The 19,070-nt window shown below is 47.2% G+C and overlaps 1 long non-coding RNA gene across 1 annotated transcript; it reads left to right on the top strand.

The window, feature by feature from the left end:
- The first annotated feature begins 74 nt into the window (after nucleotides 1–74).
- Nucleotides 75–17,367, top strand: LOC107131016 (uncharacterized). Its single transcript, XR_010578224.1, has 3 exons — nucleotides 75–214; nucleotides 3,366–3,576; nucleotides 17,135–17,367. It is a non-coding gene; the product is annotated as an uncharacterized lncRNA (long non-coding RNA).
- The last annotated feature ends 1,703 nt before the right edge of the window (nucleotides 17,368–19,070 follow it).

Below are 19,070 nucleotides of genomic sequence, written 5' to 3'. Positions count from 1 at the left end.
CCCAGGCTGTTTCTGGGTCTAGAAGCGAGCAAAAATAAGGCGGGAGGGGTTGGTGCGAAGAAAGGGAGGCATTTATTTTGGAGGCGCATAGGAAGCACAAGTGTCAGGGGTTGAAAGGCCGCCTTCTCCTGCGGGCTAACGGTGTGGGTGACAACCCGCACATTCAAATGAGGGAGCGATTAGACCGCGCTTGCTTCTGAAGACGGATTTCTTGGTTCGGGGAGCGGGCTGGGGGGCTGGGCCGGTATAGAGGGGACGGCAACATTAGGCTTTGGCAAGTTAATTAGGGTTCAGGAGTCCAGCGAGCGAGCAGGGGGAGAGGCTAGATTTGCATAAAGCCCATTTACATAATGTTCTTCACAAATTGTGCAGCCAGAAGGCAGGGAGGGGGTGGGGAGGGAAAGGGTTGGGGAGGGGGAGGTAGTTAGACGCCCGAGGCAGCCGCCGCCAAAGGGGGAAGGGCGAGGCCCGAGATGGGACTCGCTCCTTCTTGGCCACTCTCTCCACCCCTCCCCATCTCTCTCTGCACCAGGGCCACCCCTGTCTTATCTCGGCCCCCACCTCCATTCTGGGCCGGACACCACACTGCCCCCCACCATAGGGCCGGCCCAGAGCAGTCGGATTTCTAAACCGCCTCTATGGTCACGGGTCTCTCTTGCTTTAACCCTTTCCGGGACTCCTGGCTGCACTCAGGGTCAAGTCCCAGCTCCTTAGCCAACCTGTGTGACTCCTCGCGGTGGTCTAGCCCCATTCACCCTCCTGACCTGGCTTCCTTCTAGTCCCCTCTTCCTAGCTAAGCTCAGTCCCACTGAAAAGCTCGTGTCCCTGGACTCCTTTGGCTCTCACACGCCTCCTCCGCTCCTGTCTTGTCACCTGTCCTGGAATGTCCCTACCACAAAAGCCAGCTGCTTTGTGGCAACCTCACCTCCCGCCGCACCAAATGCTCTGCCCTTGGGGCATTTTCTGAAGTCCCCATAACTTCCTCAAGTGGACTGCTAGCCCCCTTTCGTGCGACCAGGACACCTTCACCCACCTGTATTCCAGAACTTACCACGCTGTATAGTAACTGCACTGGGGAGGGTCTCTTTCCCCACTGGGCTGTGATTCCTCCAGAAAGGAACGTGCCTGATGCATCTCTGCATCCAGCTGTGGCAGGAGTATGCAAACAGTTGATGCCCAAAACTATTGATTGAATGTATGAAATATGTCGTCTTAGCCAGAGATTGAGATCAGGTTTCAGTCTGCCTGATATGAGCCTGACCAGCTCTCTAATTTCTCTGGGGTTCTGTCTACATCTTCTATCTTTATTGGGTTCTTAACCTGTCCTGTGTTAGTAGCTGCAGAGGACAAAGGGGCTGTGGTGACCTCTGAGCCGAATTCTCCACTGAGGGAAGCAGGCTAAGGCAGGCCAAAGGGGAAAGGGGCATCCTAGGCTGGGCACATAGCATGTGCAAAGGCCTGGTGGTCGGAAAGTGTGTGGAATGTTTGGAACGTGGAAGAGGATTGAGTGGGTTAAAGTCAGAGATGAAAGATGGAAAATATGGTGAGGCTCCTGTTCTGAGCTTAAGAGGCTGAGAAAATTCTGATAGATTTTTGTGAGCCTCTGAAGCTTTGTGATCAAGGAGGAGAAAGAAGAAAGTTGCATCCACTGAGCACCTACTGCGTGCCACTGAACAGGTGATGTAATTCAACGGCCAAGCACAGTAGGGATTATTGTCCCCATCATTACCAGTGTAGAGGATGACAAGCCTGCTGGAGTCACTTGCTGAAACCTCACAGCTGCAGAATGGTCAAGCAGGGCTTTGGAACCCTGGTTTCCAAATCCTGCGCTGCCTTCTGAATTCCATGTATTTATGTTTTAGCAATGCATATAAAATGGAAGGGAAATCGAAGAGAGAAAGAGGCAAAGAGAAAGACAATTTGGGGGAGGCAAACAGTCATTGAGAAAGAGAGAGAGAAAAAGGGAAAGAGACAGAGAAGAGAGAGAAAGATGGGGCCAGAAGGGGACAGAAAAGAGTAGAGGGAAGAAAGAGAGAAAGAAAGAAAGAGAGAGGAGAGAGAAAAGGGAAAGAGAGAAGAGAAAGGAAAAAGAGAGAAGAAGAGAGAGAGAGAAAGAGAAAAGATCATGTCCTTTGCAGGAACATGGATGGAGCTGGAAGCCATTATCCTTAGCAAACTTAACATGGGAATGGAAAACTAAATACTGCACATTCTCATTTATAAGTGGGAGCTAAATGACGAGAATACATGGACACATAGACGGGAACAACACACACTGGGGCTTATCGTAGGGTGGAGGATGGGAGGAGGGAGAGGATCAGGAAAAATAACTAATGGGTCCTGGGCTTCATACCTGGGTGATAAAATAATCAGTACAACAAACCCCCATGACACAGGTATACCTACGTAATAAAACTGCACATGTAGCCCTGAACTTAGAGTAAAACTTAAAAAATAGAGACAAGAGGAGAAGGGTAGAGAGAGAGAAGAGAGGGGAGAAAGAAAGAGGAGAAAGAGAGGAGAGAGAGAAAGTGAGAGAGGGGAGGGGAGAGAAAGAAGAGAAGGGAGAAAGAAGAGAAGGGAGAAAGAAGAGAAGGGAGAGAGAAGAGAGAAAAGAGGAGTGAGGGAAAGAGAGAGAGAAGAGAGGAGACCGAGGAAGAGAGGAGGAAGTGGAGGAGAGAAGGCTGGGAGGAAGGAGAGGAGACTCAGGTGTCAGTCACCCTGCAGGGTGGCAGGGATGCTCTGCTCCTAGACAGAGCTGTCCAATAGAACTTTCTGTGATCTCTAATCTGCCGTCCTACTCAAGTGCTCGGTAGCCTCGGGTAGCTACCCAGCACTTGAAATGTGGTTAGTGCAACTGAGAAGCTGAATTTTTATTGTATTTAGATTTATATTTAAATGCTCACATAAAGGTAGCGACTACAGTATGGGACAGTGCAGGTTTAAGAGCAGTCCTTCTTTTTTCCATCAAGGTCCTAGCTTGAATTTTCTCTGGGTCCTTCTTGGCCTCCCATTCTGGGACTCTGTTCTGAACCATGCATCCCTGATGTTTCCTTCCTTCATATTCCTGGACATCCCACCCACACCGAGGTTTAATTTTAGCTGATTCTCTCTCAAGGACAAAGTATATATTTTTATTTTAATTTATGTCGCCTGAACCATTTCCAAGTTTTACTTTTAGAACCTGTCAATATTAGTGACATGTGGCATTTTAGGTACTTTTCTGCTGGTGGGGCCTAAATTTATTGTCATTTTATGTCACTCGGCAAAATGCACAAAATGCCAGAAGTGTTATAAACAGAGACGATTTATGTTCGGGTTGGGGTGAGGTTAAGAGAATGAATATAATCAATTTTTTTTTTCAGAGACTTTTATGCGAGTGTGAGGGCCAGCAGGTGCACATTTGAAGCTCAGTGGGAAGTGTTTTCCAAGCAACAGGAGACAGCAGATGCAGACGGGGCCCAATTACTACTGCTCACGGCTGATCATGCCATGCACTTGTGTGCAGATACCTGGCTCCTAGTATGGGACTATGCACACGGTAGTCTCAGGCACCTAGAATGGGCTATGCACATGGTAGGCGCTCAGTTAAAGCTTGTGGAAGGAGGGATGGAGAAAGGTTAAGAGACATAAGTGGGAGCTCTAAAGACTCCTCTGGTCCACCCCAGTCACAGTAATCTTTCTGGATCTTGTCACTTCACTGCTTAAAACCTTTCAATGGTTCCCTAGTATCCCCTGCGTTCTGACTTACAGGGTCCTTCAAGATCTGTACCTGAGGGTGTCTCTAAGGGACCTGGAATGCTCTGAAAGTTTTAGATCTTTGCTCCTTGTCTTCCCATGAGCTCTTCCTGTTCTTGGGAGTCCTCCCTCCTCTTTCTTGGCCCTTCTTCCATAACCAACTCAAACTCAAACTCCTCTGTCCTTGCACCCTTTACCTTTTATCCCTCCAAAGAGAGTTTGGCGTTTCCTCTTGGTACCTTATGTACAGTCATCCCTGGTTACCCATGAGGGATTTGTTCCAGGACCCCCTGTGGATACCAAACTCCACGAATCCTCAAGTCACTGATATAAAATGACATAGTATTTGCAGATAACCTACACAATCCACCTGTATGCTTTAAATCATTTCTAGAATACTTATAATACCTAATATAAATACTATGTAAATACTTGTTATATTCTATTGTTTAGGGAGTAATGACAAGAAAATAAGTCTGTACATGTTCAGTACAACCATTCTTTTTTTTTTTTTTTTTTTTTTGAGACAGCGTCTGTCTGTGTCACTCAGGCTGAGGTTCAGTGGCTCCATTATAGCTCACTACATCCTCCACCTCCTGGGCTCCAGGAGTTCTCCCACTCAGCCTCCTGAGGTGCTAGAACTGTAGGCATGCACCACCACACCCAGCTTATTTAAAAATTTTTTTGGAGAGGCCGGATCTTGCTTTGTTGCCTAGGCTGATCTCAAATTCCTGAGCTCAAGCAATTCTCCTGCCTCGGCCTCCCAAAGTGCTGGGATTATAGGTGTGAGCCACTGTGCCTGGCTGAAAATACTTATTATGTTACATCTTCTTATGTTACATTGAGTGAGTGAGTGAGAATCCTTAAATATAATAGAGAAACAGAAAACTAAGGGCCTACAGATTGCGTTGCCTTACAAGATTCAGGTGAATTGCTTTTTGACCTCTGCCAATAAGCTCTCAAGTATTTTTTTAAATTTTATTTTTTAACGGAGGTGGTGTCTCTCTATGTTAGGCCAGGCTGGTCTCCAACTCCTGGCCTCAAGTGATCCTCCCCCTCCAATCTCCCAAAGTGCTGGGATTACAGGCATGATCTACTGCGCCTGGCCTGCAACCATTCTTTTTTTCCTCTGATTATTTTCAGTGCGTGGTTGGTTGAATCCACGAATGCAGAATCCAAGAATATGGAGGGCCAACTGCATGTCTGCATTACAGGCCTCCAGATGTTGCCTCGTTTGCTTCCCTGTTGCCACCAGAAGATCACGCACCACCGGGCAGCATGGTCTGGAGAGTCCCATTCATCTTCATCCTGGGCCTGAACAGAGAAACTGACAAATGAAAGATAATTGAATGACATAACGAATGGGTGCAGATTGGGTTGGTCCCTCACCATCCCCACTTCTTAGCCATGTTGGATCTGCTAAGTCAATTACCACCATCGCCTACTCACCTTCCCATTTCCAAACCTCATAACTGTTATCTTTTCCTCCATTCTCCTTGTCCTTATGAGTTTATGCCTTTAAAACAAATCCTTTATTAAAATAGTATTGTATTTTAGGGAAGGAAATGTATTAAAGGAGTGTGTTCAATCCGCCATCTTTCCTGGCAGTCAGTAACAAATGAAAGGAAATTTATCTGATAGACTGTGGGCAAGTCACTTCTCTCCCTACGGTCTCTGATTCTTCACCTGTGGCATGAGGAAGTTGGGCTGGATGAGTTCTAGGGTCCAGCCAAAGTCTGCGAGGGAGTCAGCGCTGGATTAGATGTGCCCGGTGGGCCATGGGCATGGATTTTACATAACAGCAGTCACTCTCTGGGATCCCTACTCTGGCCAGTGCTCTCCTTGGACTGCTAATTCTCTTTCCACACATTCAGGTTCTGACTCCCAAACTCTGAGGACGATGGTAGGTCCTGAGGTCCCTCTTACCTTGTACAACTCACAGTGACAGCAACTGTCTCAGTCTGTTGCTGGATGGCTCATAAACAGCAGGAATTTATTTCTCACAGTTCTGGAGGCTGAAAGTCCTACATCAGGGCCAGCAGAGTTGATTCCAATGGAGGTTTTCTTCCAGGTTGCAGACTACTAACTTCTTGCTGTATCCTCGCATGGTGGAAAGGGTGCTGGGAAGTCCAGTGAGGTTTCTTTAATGAGGGCACTAATTCTACTCATGAGGGCTCCACCCTCATGACCTAATCACTCCCACAGGTCCCACCTCCTAACAGCATCATACTGGGGGTAAGAATTTCAATACATGACTTTTGGGAGAACACATTCAGACCATAGCAGTGACCGACACTTGTCCAGTTCAGTGGCTTACTCAGAGACCTCACCTTGACCTAACGCTTGTGCCAACCTGGTAAGAAATCTGGAATCCCATTCCACAGATTAGAAGTCTGAGGTTTAGAGAGGGGAAGGGACTTGCCTAAGGCCATGGAGCAAGTCAGTAAGGACCCAAGGTGGCAGTCGTGGTCTAACTGACCTCTATTCCTGGAGTGTCCAGCATCCTGCCCGTGGTGGCTGCTCAGCTGACATTTGTTTGGAATGAAAGGTGACCACACTTGAGTCGAGGTAGTCAGGATCATGGCGACAGCCACGACGGCAAGAAACAGCATTTTAAAAAGTATTTACTTAGTGTAACATTTTCAGAGCTATTCCATGCCACAGCGTGGATCAGTACTTCTTCATTCTTTATGGCTGAATAATATTCCATTGTATACCACATTTTGCTTGTCCATTCATCTGCTAATGGACATTTGAGTTGTTTTCACCTTTTGGCTGTTGTGAACAATGCTGCTATGAACATCCGTGTGCAGGTACGTGTCTGACTCTAAGTGAAAGAAACTCAACACAAAAGGTCACATACTACGTACGATTCTATTTGTATGAAATATCCAGAATAGGTAAATCCATAGAGACGGAAAGTAGATTAGTGGTTGCTGGAGCTGGGAGAAAGAGTGAAAAGGGAACTGTGGCAAGGTGCAGTGGCTCACGCCTGTAATCCCAGCACTTTGGGAGGCCAAGGTGGGCAGATCACAAGGTCAGGAGATGGGGACTATCCTGGCTAACATGGTGAAACCCCATCTCTACTGAAAAATACAAAAGTCAGCTGGGCGTGGTTGTGTGCGCCTGTAGTCCCAGCTACTCGGGAGGCTGAGGCAGGAGAATGGCATGAACCCAGGAGGTGGAGCTTGCAGTGAGCCGAGATCGCACCACTGCACTCCAGTCTGGCAACAGAACGAGCCTCTGCCTAAAAAAAAAAAAAAAAAAAAAAAAAAAAAGAAAAGGGAATGGCTACTGATGGTATGAGGTGTTCTTTGGAGGTAATGACAATGTTTTGGAACTAGACAGAGCTATGGTTGCACAACACTGTGAATGAACTAATGCTATTGAATTGGGTACTTTAAAGTCGTTAATTTTATGTAATGTGAATTTCACCTCAATTAAACAACGAATAACTAAAGACTTCTCTCCAGTAACATTCAACAAAGCCTACTGTGTGTTTAGTAAGTGCTTGGCTCACCAGTTTAAAACACATAGCACACACTTGTGAAACATTTGTGATATCAATTTACCAATGGGCAAGTTGATGATTTCCGTCTTCAGCCTTGATACTCCCAGTCAAGTTCCCAGACCAGAGGCTTAGCATCCCCAGGAGCTGGTTAGAAATATAGAATTGTTGGCAACCCCAAACACACTAAATCTCTGCTGAATGGCGTGTGTTTGCCTCTGCAACCCACTTTCCTGCTGTCCTTGTCTGATCACTGAAGACAGAAACTGTGAGAGAGGGATTGAGGCTGAATCTCCCTGAAGTTCGTCCTCGATGAATAGATGTGCAGCTCACCTTCTCCCTCTCTCTCTCTCTCTCTCTCTTTTTCCCTCTTTCTCTCTTTTCTCCCAGGTCTCTCTCTTTCTGTCCCTCCCACCCTCTCATCTCTCCCATACCTCCCCCATTCAGTAGAGTCCCTTCTCTCCTACATTCTCTGAATTGATTTTTCTCACTCATCTTGGCAGGTTAGTAATCACCATTCTCAGCAGAAATTCCTTCCATTTCATTACCCCGGGTGAGAAATCCTGGGCAGCAGCGGGTGGGGTAGGGGCTGTGTTTCATTTCACTCCCATCTCTGTGTCAGGTGGGGAGGGAAGACTGTCCTCACTGAGCATCCCACAGGAGGAAGGCCAGTACTGGGAAGGGATGGAGACCCCTTGGTGGCTCTTTTCAGCTTCAAGATCCTGTGCTGCAGCTCCTCCCAGCGCCCCTGCCTTTCTCTGTCCTGATCAATCACTCACATTTGAGGTGCCTCCATGGCTGGCAGAAACTATTTCTATGCATTGCTCTGTTTAATCCTCACAATACTTCGGAGAGGTTGGTATTTTCACCTCCTTCATGTTACAGGAGAAGAAAGTGAGGCTCAGAGATACTTGCAAGACACCTGGGAATGAGAGCCAGTTTCCAGGCTCAGGCAAGGTTGTCCTGGACTGCACCAGAGCCACGTAATAGAAAGATCATGCTGCCCATCCACCTGGCAGCCATGGTGGGTCCTAGCAGAAAGAGCCCAGCATTTGTCATCCTATGGACTTGGGGTCCAGTTCCAGCTCTGCCACTTACTGGCCATGCCACTCTTCCTGGTCCTTCCTCTCCTTAGCTGTTCACACGGGATGGGGGGATGGGACAGACCCGCCAGAGTACAGCTCCTAAGAACAGGAATTTTGTAATGCAAACCAGCTGTGGAACCCAGGGGAGGAACCACCATCTCTTGGAGGCACCATTTCCCCATCCTCAAAGCGCATTTAGAAAAAAACACCTACTTTCTGTGTTGTTGCAAGAATTGCGTGAACTATTACAGCTCTCATGCAGCTTTTAGCACATGCCTGGAACACGAACAAGCACTGGATAAATAAATACCCTGTATGGAAATAATATTATTATAGTTCGAGGATTTAAGATGCTCTCACAATGGCAGATGGACCCTGAATTCAGAGATGCAAAATGTGAACAAAACGTGTGCTTAGAATTAAGAACATCATCCCGTGTACGGTGCCTGCCCCGTGTGAGGCACAAGGCGAAGCATTTTACAGACGTTTTCCTATTGAATCCTGATGAAGAGTCCTACAGGGTAGGGTGTAGTCTCCCCGTTACATAGGCGAGAAAACTGAGGATCAAGGAGATGAAGTTAACTTCTTCTAACTCCTGTAGTGTGTAAGAGGTAAAGCTGGAATCAGCTGAGATCAGTCTACCAAATCCAAAGGACAGATGAAAAAAACAAAAAGTCAGACGTGAATATGTTTTGCAAACTACACAGTTCTAGTCATGCGTGTGGGGTGAAAGACGGAGGAAAACATCATCATCATTATCATCATCATCACATTGTCATATCTATTAAACATTAGGTATCATCATCGTATCTACTAAGCATTAACTGCTTATCAGGTGCCAAACACTGGGCTAAGGGATTTACTTGGATTACCTCTTTAAGCCCTGCAGCAACAACTCTGTTATAATCCTCATTTCACAGATAAGCAAACAGGCTCAGAGTGGTAAAGCAATTTACCCTAGGTCACACAGCCAGGAAGTGGTAAAGCTGGATTTTGACCTCAGGGCTTACAGGCTCCAGAGTGGAGTCCTTAACCATTCACCTGAAACTGGTAGCTGCTAATCTTGGCTGCAGGGAGTTTAGCTGGCAGGACCCTCTCAGCCCTTGGGGACCCTCCCTATCACCCCGTGCCCCAATCTGGGCTCCAGACTGGGAGTGAACTAGGCTCCCACCCGCGTGTCTGTGATCAGCCCATCATCAGATCAGGCTGTCCCTCTCCTAGCCCGTTGTTGGAGCCCCAGCCGGGACCATGCTGTATGCAGATCACCCCATTAAAATTTCATGTGGATTCAAAAATTCAGTGTTGACTCCGGTGACGCAAATAAGTATGAAAATTCCGAGGAAGGCACACTGTTACTGAAATCAAATGGTTGAACGGCCACTAATGAGGCAGACAAGGAGCCTCGCTCACCCTCTGAGGATTGAGGAGAGACGAGAGGAGCAATCGCGCTACATTATTCATGCCCCCTTGTTTGAGTTTCAGATCTCAAGGAGGCTCTGGAAGGGGAAAGCAGAGAGGGCAGAGGCGGCGGGAGGCGGGGGTGGCAGCCTAGACAGGGCCCCACTCTGCCAGCTGCGGAAGGCCGGGTGACTAATTGACAACTACTCACTGATCCCCTTCCCTAGGGCGCCCCTCTTCCATCTTTCATTTTTAGCTCCAGCCCACAAGCACCTCCCTTGCACCTGCCACGGTGCCCAGATTTCCCCCAGCAGTGGCTGTGTGAGTGTGAGATGCAGAGGAAGATGTGGTGTCTGGGCGGTCCTGGCTCTGTGTGATCTCGGGCAAGTGACTAAACTTCCCTGAACCTTGATTTTTTGTTCCCCCTGTAAAATGGGAAAGCAGAGGGAGTGGCTCCTCTACCTACTGTGGGGAGAGGTAGCATTTCTGAGAGTCAAATGCCGCATTACTGCGCTTCTCAAGTTCGAACACTCAGGTGAATCCCAGAGGAGCTTGCTGGGATGCTGGTGCTGATTCAGTAAGGCTGGGGCAGGGCCTGAGACTCTGCATTCCAGCCAGCTCCCAGGTGAGGCCCATGATTGCTGACTTGCAGCCCACCCTGCGAGCAGCCGGGCCATACAGATCGGAAAGCAGTTTATAGCGGCCACTCGCTGGTCTCAGCCTCTCTGTGCATCAGTATTCTTGGGGAGTTTGTGAAAACACAATGCCCTTCCCCACCCCCCCACCCAGGGTCTGCTTTAATTGGTTCGGTCCAGGAACTGGTACTTTTAAATTCTCCCCCTGACACCCACCCACCATGGCTCCTATATGCAGCCAGATTTTTGTCATTCTTGTTACTAATATGTCTTTATTATTTATGCCCCTCATAGTTTCTTTTTTCTTTTTCACAACGGGGTCTCACTCTGTTGCCCAGGCTGGAGTGCAGTGGTGCAGTCATGGCCTTGACCTCCCAGGCTCAAGTGATTCTCCCACCTCAGCCTCCCCAGTAGCTGGGACCACTGGCGCGTGCCACCATGCCTGACTAATTAAAAAAAAAATTGTAGAGACGAGATCTTGCTGTGTTGCCCAGGCCAGTCTTGAACTCCTGAGATCAAGTGATCTGCCCACTTGGGCTCCCAAAGTGCTGGGATTACAGGTGTGAGCCACCGTGCCTGGTCCCCCTCATATTTTATGACCATTTTGCAAGCTTCCTCTTCTTCAACTCCTCTTAAACGTCAATGCCACAATGCTTTCTCTCTTTTCCCCAAGCAAACCTGTTGTCAGGAAAGAGGCTGAAGAACCAATTGCTCCCACTCTGAGGAGGAAGCAATGCTTCACCCCCGGGAACTGAACTGTTTCCAGGGGATGTCACCTCCCTCCAGCTTCTAACGGTGCACTTCAGGTCCCGCTACCTGAATAGTGCACCTGGGGCGAGTTTGCACCGGGGGTCACCTGGGCAACTGCCCTCCTTCTCTTTTGAAGACTGAGGCCTGACCACGCTGATAACACATTCTCTAAAAGTAGAAACCAGGTTTCAGACAAGCCGTGGAGGTAAAACCGGCTCGAGAGGGAAGGAATTGATTTCCGCCAGAGAAACCTGCGCAGAATCTACAATCCCATCGTTGTCCATGCACCCGGCGTAACCAATAAACAGGTTCCCCGGTCCTCCCTGCATTTCCTAATTATTACTCGGCTATAAAAATCCCTTCTCCCTCCTGCCAACATTATCTTAGTAAACGTTATGAGCGCTCACGAGGTTAATGCAGGGCCGTAAATCCGCAGTGGGTCGAACAAGTGAGACTTGAGGAACTGTTCATAAATCTATGGGAACGGCTCCAGTTTGTTTATTTAATAAAATATCATTTCGTAGAAATGCACAGGGCACTGTGGGGTTCACACCTCAGTGGGCACAAGTGGAGAGGGGTGGGTGGTGGAGGTCTGCTGAGGTTGGGGGTGTGCGTGCACGGGCGTGCAGGCGGACTTCCACGTGGCCTCTGCCTGGAATGGCAGGGCGCCATGCCGTGTATTACTGCACCAGGCATTCTGAACTCAGTACCCGCTCCACTTAAGGCAGCCTGTTCTCTCAGAATTCTTTAATGGGCCTCCTCAATATCTGAAACGGTGCTACAAAGCCCAGGACACGTGTAATGCTGTTTGCACTGCATGAATGCCTCCTCGAGACAATCTTCTGGGATTTGTTAGGGGCGCTTTACCCACATTGGGCTGTTAAATCAACAAGAAGTCAGGCTTCCCCACATGGCATGGAATGAAATGCTAAAAGCATGGGCATTGGAGTAAACGGACATGGCTTCTAACACCAGATTTACCACCTACTGGGAAGATGGCCTTGGCATTCACCTCTCTGGCCTCGATTCCCTTCTCTGTACCATGGAGATGATCATCTGTACTTTATGGAATACAGATGTGATATGCAGAGAGACTAGAATGGAGCAGTAAGTTTCCTTTTTTTTTTTTTTTTTTCTTTTTTTGATTTGGAGTCTCACTCTGTCGCCCACGCTGGAGTGCAGTGGCGAGATCTCGGCTCACTGCGACCTCTGCCTCCTGGGTTCAAGCCATTCTCCTGCCTCAGCCTCCTGAGTAGCTGGAACTACAGGTGCGCCACCATGCCTGGCTAATTTTTGTATTTTTAGTAGAGATGGGGTTTCGCCATGTTGGCCAGGCTGGTCTTGAATGCCTGACCTCAGGTGATCTGCCCACCTCAGTCTCCCAAAGTACTGGGATTACAGGCATGAGCCACCACACCCAGCCTCGTTTCATTTCTCTCTCATTTACCTGTGAGATTTCAGCATTGCAGTATACTGAGATGACTTTGTTAATTAGTTTTGACTGAAGGTCATCTACAGAGCCCCCATTCTTTTCTTTGTAATTGACTGGGAACTCAAAGTAAAATGCAGTGGAATGGGATCAGTGGAAACAGGGGAGATTCTGCAGAACTGGGATGCGGCATTCCTGCCCAAAGGGGTTTAGCATCCCTGAGTCACCCCATCAGAGTGTGCTGTGAATCATATTACTGAAGGAAATAGGCAGTGTGATCTAGTGGTGAGAACCATGGAGTTGGCAGCCCTGGGTTTGAGTTCTAACTCAGACACTTAACTATCTGAGCAGCCTCTGTGGCCAAGTAATTGAAGCCCTGGGTTCTTGGGAAGTGGTGATCTTAATACCCAACTTTTAGGGCTCTGAGCATTCCCTGAGCTAATATGGGTAAAGTGTGTGCATAGACATGGCACATCATACAAACACAATAAACCATGGACAGATGGAGAGTGAAGGAGGGAAACAAGAGAGAGGCAGAAGCAAGGGTGACTCACCTGTCCCAGTTTTCTCAGACCTCCTCCAGTCTTAAAACAGGAAAGTTCTACCTCCTGGGAACTCCCTTAGTCCTGGAAAAACTGGACGGTTGATTGCCCTTGCAGGAATGGACAAGTCAATGCTTGAAGCACTCTTAACTCTGGGTTTAATTTGGCTACAGCTATTGATGATTTAATAACAGCTGGCTGATTATGGAGGCTTCATCTAAAAGACTCTAATTCCCCAAGACTAATTGTTGAGCGTTTGATTAACCCAGTGGCTCTCATTAGAATCACCTGAAGAGCTTTCTAAACATACCAATGACTGAGCCTCACCCCTAACTAGGGTTTCTCTGCCTTGACACTATTGACGTATTGGGCTGGATAATTTTTGTTGGTGGCAGGTAGTGGGGAGTGGAACTGTTGTGCGCATTGTAGATGTTGAATAGCATCCTTGGATTCTACCCTGAAGATGCCAGGAGCCATGTCCCAGTCACATGACAACCAAAAATGTCTCCAGACATTGCTCAATGTCCCCTGAAGGGCAAAAATCACCCCCAGTTGAGAACAACTGCCCCAGGCTAATTTAAGAATCGGGGGCAGAATAGAAATTAAGCTTTCGTGTTTCACCTTAAGTTCCCTGCCCCCAGCTGACTATATATAGCATTTGGCTAAGACCAACCTTAGTGTCAATGTGGATGATGCTGACATCCAAGGAGAACTTTAGAACGGGCTGGAGCTGACTTGGGGTTGCGTCCAGAGTGACCATACAGAGGAGGCTGTGGGCAAAAGCCTCACATGATAAGAAGGTACTGAATTCCTACTCTATTTATTTATTTATTTATTTTTGAGACAGAGTCTCACTCTGTCGCCAGGCTGGAGTGCAGTGGTGCGATCTTGGCTCACTGCAACTCTCTGCCTCCCGGTTTCAAGTGATTCTCCTGCCTCAGCCTTCCAAGCAGCTGGGGACTTCAGGCGCGTGCCACCACACCCAGCTGATTTTTGTATTTTTTTTTTTAGTAGAGACGAGGCTTCACCATGTTGGCCAGGATGGTTTCTATCTCTTGACCTTGTGATCCACCCTTCTCAGCCTCCCAAAGGGCTGGAATTGCAGGCGTGAGCCACCGTGCCTGGCCCTATTCTTAAATATTCCCTTTCCCTCCCTTTGGTATACAGCCCAAACCTCACCATTAGATATGAGTTCTTGCAGAAAGTTCAGAGTGCTCTGTTTTGAGTTGTCCTCTTTTAAGTTCTTCTGGAAGGCAGATCATGACACTGTTTTTGGTCCCTCATGACCTCTTCAGGGTGGAGACTGTGCTGGTTCTCAAGACGTTTTGACGTGCTAAATTATTTGCTCCTCACAGCTCTCTTAGGTGAGGTGGATTTCTTTGCACGTTTTATAGAAAAATGATGTTCAGAGAGTTTGAATCAATTTTCTCAAGCTCACACAGCTGGTTGGCAGCACAGATTAAAGCAAAACTTAGGACAATCACTAACTTCTAGTGACTGGCCCACTCTGACATGTTTCCTCCTATCCCTTAGAGAGCCAAGTGCTGGCTGAGCACAGTGGGGATGGGAGTGGGACGTGAATGTCTTGGCCAAGAAGGAAACGTTCATGGCTGCTTTCTTTATGCCAAATCTTGCACTTATATTATCTCCTTGAATAGTCTCAATGTCCCGGTGCAGCAATGCCTGTGATTCCCACTTTTGGGGAGGAGAATGCTGAGGCCTGGACAAAGGAAGCAATTTGCCTAAAGTCATGAATCCATTATCAAGGGGAGGTGCCCTGACCTCAAAATCAAGGTGGGGGAAGAACATAATAAATGGATTAATATTTTAAATTTCTCAGCTGTTAAATGAAAGGTACTCTTTTTTTTTTTTTTTTTTTTTTTCAGCATTCCAGTGCTCAGAATTATTTAGCTCAGCTCTGAATGGAAGCATCCACCAGTTAGATGTGTCTCTTTGACATTCCTATGACTGAAAACATTAGACATTTTCTATGTTGATTCATCAGAACTGTCAACATTCCTCTGCTAACAAAGTCTTCCTTTAGTTGGGAGGTTTCAGCCCAGCTCTGCTCTGATTGGCTTGCTCCTTACAGGAAGCATCTAAAGGTCTTAGAGCCGAGACAGGAAGTGACTCTGTGTGAGGTCAGCATTTCTCTTTTCTCCAAGGCCACCATAATCCTTATGGAGTGAAGGGTAGTCACAATGCAATTTTGAAAAGTGATTACAAGGATCATAATAGTACGAATGGTGAATGAGTTTTCTGTCTGCCAGGAGAGGAAACATTTTAGGATTGATTTCAGAAGAGAAATCCATCATTTTGATTTTAACTGTGGTGGTTAACACAATGTTCACTCTAATTTTAGAAACATTTTGAGACAGGAATAGGTTGTACTTGCCTTTGTCAGGCCATAGGTAGCTTACATTTTCTGAGCCTAAAGTGGATACTAGTTAAAAGATTACGTTTAAAGAATGTTCCTTTTTTTTAGAATCACACCAGAAATTTCTAGTGTAATGACAGCCTTTCTTAACCCAAGTGGAACTGTGTGTGTGTTAAAATATCTGTGTTAATAACCAGCAACCTCAGAAGTGAGAGGGAAGGGAAGAATGGGGCTAAAAGGAGTCAAGTCCCACTTGCATGGCAGAGGAGACCTGGAAGATAAAATGGAGTTATTAGTCTGAAATAATGGGTGGTGAGAATTCTGCCACCAAACCACCAATGCTCCCTAGTGTGAAACAATGGGAAAATCATGGAGACTGGAACAACACATGAAAAGCCACAGAGCATAAAAGACCCAGCTGTAATGGGGGTCAGGGAAAATTTCCAAGTGGTGGGAGAAGAAGTATATGGCATGGGGAGATCAAGGGATGTGATGAGTTGGGGAGGGTTTGGACATACTTATCCTACAGTTTGCTTTTTCTCTGATGCCCAACAGAGGCAGGTTTTAACCCCCAACCCACCCTGTCTCCAAGGACTGGCTTGGATGCCTGTCTTCCTGAGCTCCATCTTCACTGACTCCACGGAGGACAGAAAACTCATTACCATCAGAGGCTCACTCTAGATGCCCTGTGTGGACCTGTGACTATGTTAGGTTTAGTGGCAAAGGAGTATTAAGATTGCAGGTGAAATTAAGTCTGCACAGCAGTTGACCTTAAAATGGGGGAGATTATCCTGGATTATATGGATAAGCCCAGTGGAACCACAAGGGTCCTCGAAAGTGGAAGAGGGAGGCAGAAGAGAGAGAGAACCATGGAGATGGCAGCTTGAGGAGGACTCAGCCTGAAAATGCTGGCTTTGAAGATGGAGAAGGGGTCCAAGAGGTAAGGAATGAGGGCAGCCTCTAGAAGCTGGAAAAGGCGAGGGAACTGATTTTCCCCTGTTCTCCAGAGGGATAACAGCCTTTCTGACACCTTCACTCCAGCCCAGTGAGACCCATTTCAGACCTCTGACCCTCAGAACTGTAATAGAATAAGCTCCTAATATTTTTAAGTCACTTAGTATATGCTAATTTGTTTCAGCAGCAACAGAAAAGTAATATAGGCCCTTAGTTCTTTAATCTAATAAGTGGGTTTAATAACCATTTCTATTTTGTAGTGTATTAAAAATTGAATTAACGTACCACACCAAGTGTTTAGCACAGCCCTTGGACAATGGTACCTTTTTTATTGATGCCACAGGTGGAATGACCACTGGTCCTCCTAGTTTAGTCCTCTAGCTTCTTTAATGTGGGACTAGAAGAAAGAGGCCTAAATTAGGAATCTGACAGACTTGGGTTCAAGTCCCGGCTCTGCCTCTTTCTAATGGCCTTGGATTTGTTCCTACCCTGGAAGGTTTTCCAGTCTATATTATGGGTGTGGGAAGGATGATCTATCATATCTACCAGCTGTGAGCCTCCTGTGAGGATTCAAAGTGGGTGGGCTTTTGTAGCCCACTGAAGGCCCTCAGAGAGGTTTTCTGTAAATGTGGTACCTTGCACCAATTCCTTGGGAAGAGATTTTCTCAGGCTTCAGAGCTGAGGGTATTCACCCCGACCCACTTGCTTCTCTGTCCAGAGAATGCTCATGCATTCCTGAGAAGTTGGTTGGAACTAAGGGAGCATTCAGAGACCACAGATCCAGTTGACTGGTCCCTGCTGACATCAATCCACATTGTTGGCCACACCAGCTCCTCTTCAAACTCACGATGTGAATCAACAGCTAAACATGTTGATATCTTTGTTTCTCTCAGTTAAGTGGATCCCTGAGTCCTCCTGGTGCACTGGAAAGATTTGAGTTTTGCAGCCAAATAGAGTGGGGTTTAAATGGTGGCTAAGCGACTCACGCCTGTAACCCCAGCACTTTGGGACGCATGGGCGGGTGGGTCACCTGAGGTCAGGAGTTCTAGAGCAGCCTGGACAGCATGGTGAAATCCCGTCTCTACTAAAAATACAAAAATTAGCCAGACGTGGTAATCCCACCTACCTGGGAGGCTGAGGCAGGAGAATCGCTTGAACCTGGGAGGCAGAGGTTGCAGTGAGCCAAGATCGCGCCACTGCACCCCAGCCTGGGTGACAGAGTGACATTCCATCTCAATAAATAAATAAACAAACAAACAAACAAATAAATAAATGGTGGCTAAGCCACTCGCTTGTGAGCAAATTGGTTAGCCTCCATGAGCCTTGGTTTATCCACCTGATAAATGGAGATACTAACAGTCAACATTAGATAACCATAGAGCCTACCTCATAAGGCCATTATGAGAATTGAGATGTTAGTCCAAGGAAAAAATGGTGCCATCATTTGGATGATTGTCCCCTCCAAGACTCGTGTTGAAATTTCATCCCCAATGTTGGAGGGTGGGCCTCATGAGAAGTGTTTGGGTCATGGGGAAGATCCCTTACGAATAGGTCAATACCCTCCCTCAGGAGTGAGTTATTACTCTACTAGCCCCTGCAAAGGCTGCTTGTTGGAAAATCCTGGTATCTCCCTCTGCCTCTTTTGTTTTCTCTCTCTCCGTGTGGTCTCTATACACACCAGCTTCCCTTCGCCTTCCACCATGGGTGGAAGCAGCCTGAGGCCCTCATCACATGCCCAATCTTGAACTTCTCAGTTCTCAGAATTGTGATCCAAATAAAACTCTTTTCTTTATAAGTTACCCAGCCTTTATAACAACACAAAATGGACTAAGATACTTGTTATGATGCAGGAGGAATGAAGAAGTGTGGGAAGTATTACCTCGCTAGTAGGCGAAGGAGGGCACAATAATTATAGAAAACTTCCCATGGGAGGTTATACTTGAGCTGAACTTTAATGGGTGTAATGGTTATAAAAAGTTTAGCACAATGCCTGATGTGAATTATGTGGTCAGAAATTAAAAGGGAGAGAAGAAGATAATGGGTTTTCTGAGGTTAGTGGGGGACCTAGGATCCCTCCTTGCCCCCTACTGAACCTGATCCACCCCAGTCCAGACCCTTCTTCTCTTCCTGCTTATTCCTCATGGCTCATCGCTGCATTCATGCTTGGTCCTGGCCCCTCACCCTGCATTCTACTGCTGAGGCAGTCAGCAGAGACAGACATGACAGGAGACAGGGAGAGGCAGAACTGGGAAGAGGGCTTGAAGAAGATTGATACTGGCATTGTTGTCATGGCAACACCAGGATGGGCTAGAGGCCCCACTGCTGGGATCAGCTCCTGTAGTTCTTCTCAGATTCTAGAGCCTTTGAGGGTAGGCAAGAAGCTCAGATAGGGGCCCTGAGAAAACAGGTGGGGCCTCAGGGTGACAGCCAGTGAGAGGGCAGGCACTGGGACCTAGGATGCCTTTCTGACAACACTTGCTGAATCCATGGGACCTTAGAGAAGACCTGTCCAAATCCCTCAATTGAGGCACGGGGAACTGAGCACTAAGAAGGAGAGTGGAGAGTGGAGAGAACACATTTTCTGAGTACATACTATGTACCTGGTACTTACTGCTATCTTTTAATAACTTGTCTCTCCAACAGACTATGTGATC

Source organism: Macaca fascicularis, chromosome 10, assembly GCF_037993035.2.
Source record: "Macaca fascicularis isolate 582-1 chromosome 10, T2T-MFA8v1.1".
NCBI lineage: Eukaryota > Metazoa > Chordata > Mammalia > Primates > Cercopithecidae > Macaca > Macaca fascicularis.
This window is presented reverse-complemented; position numbering and strand designations above follow the sequence as displayed.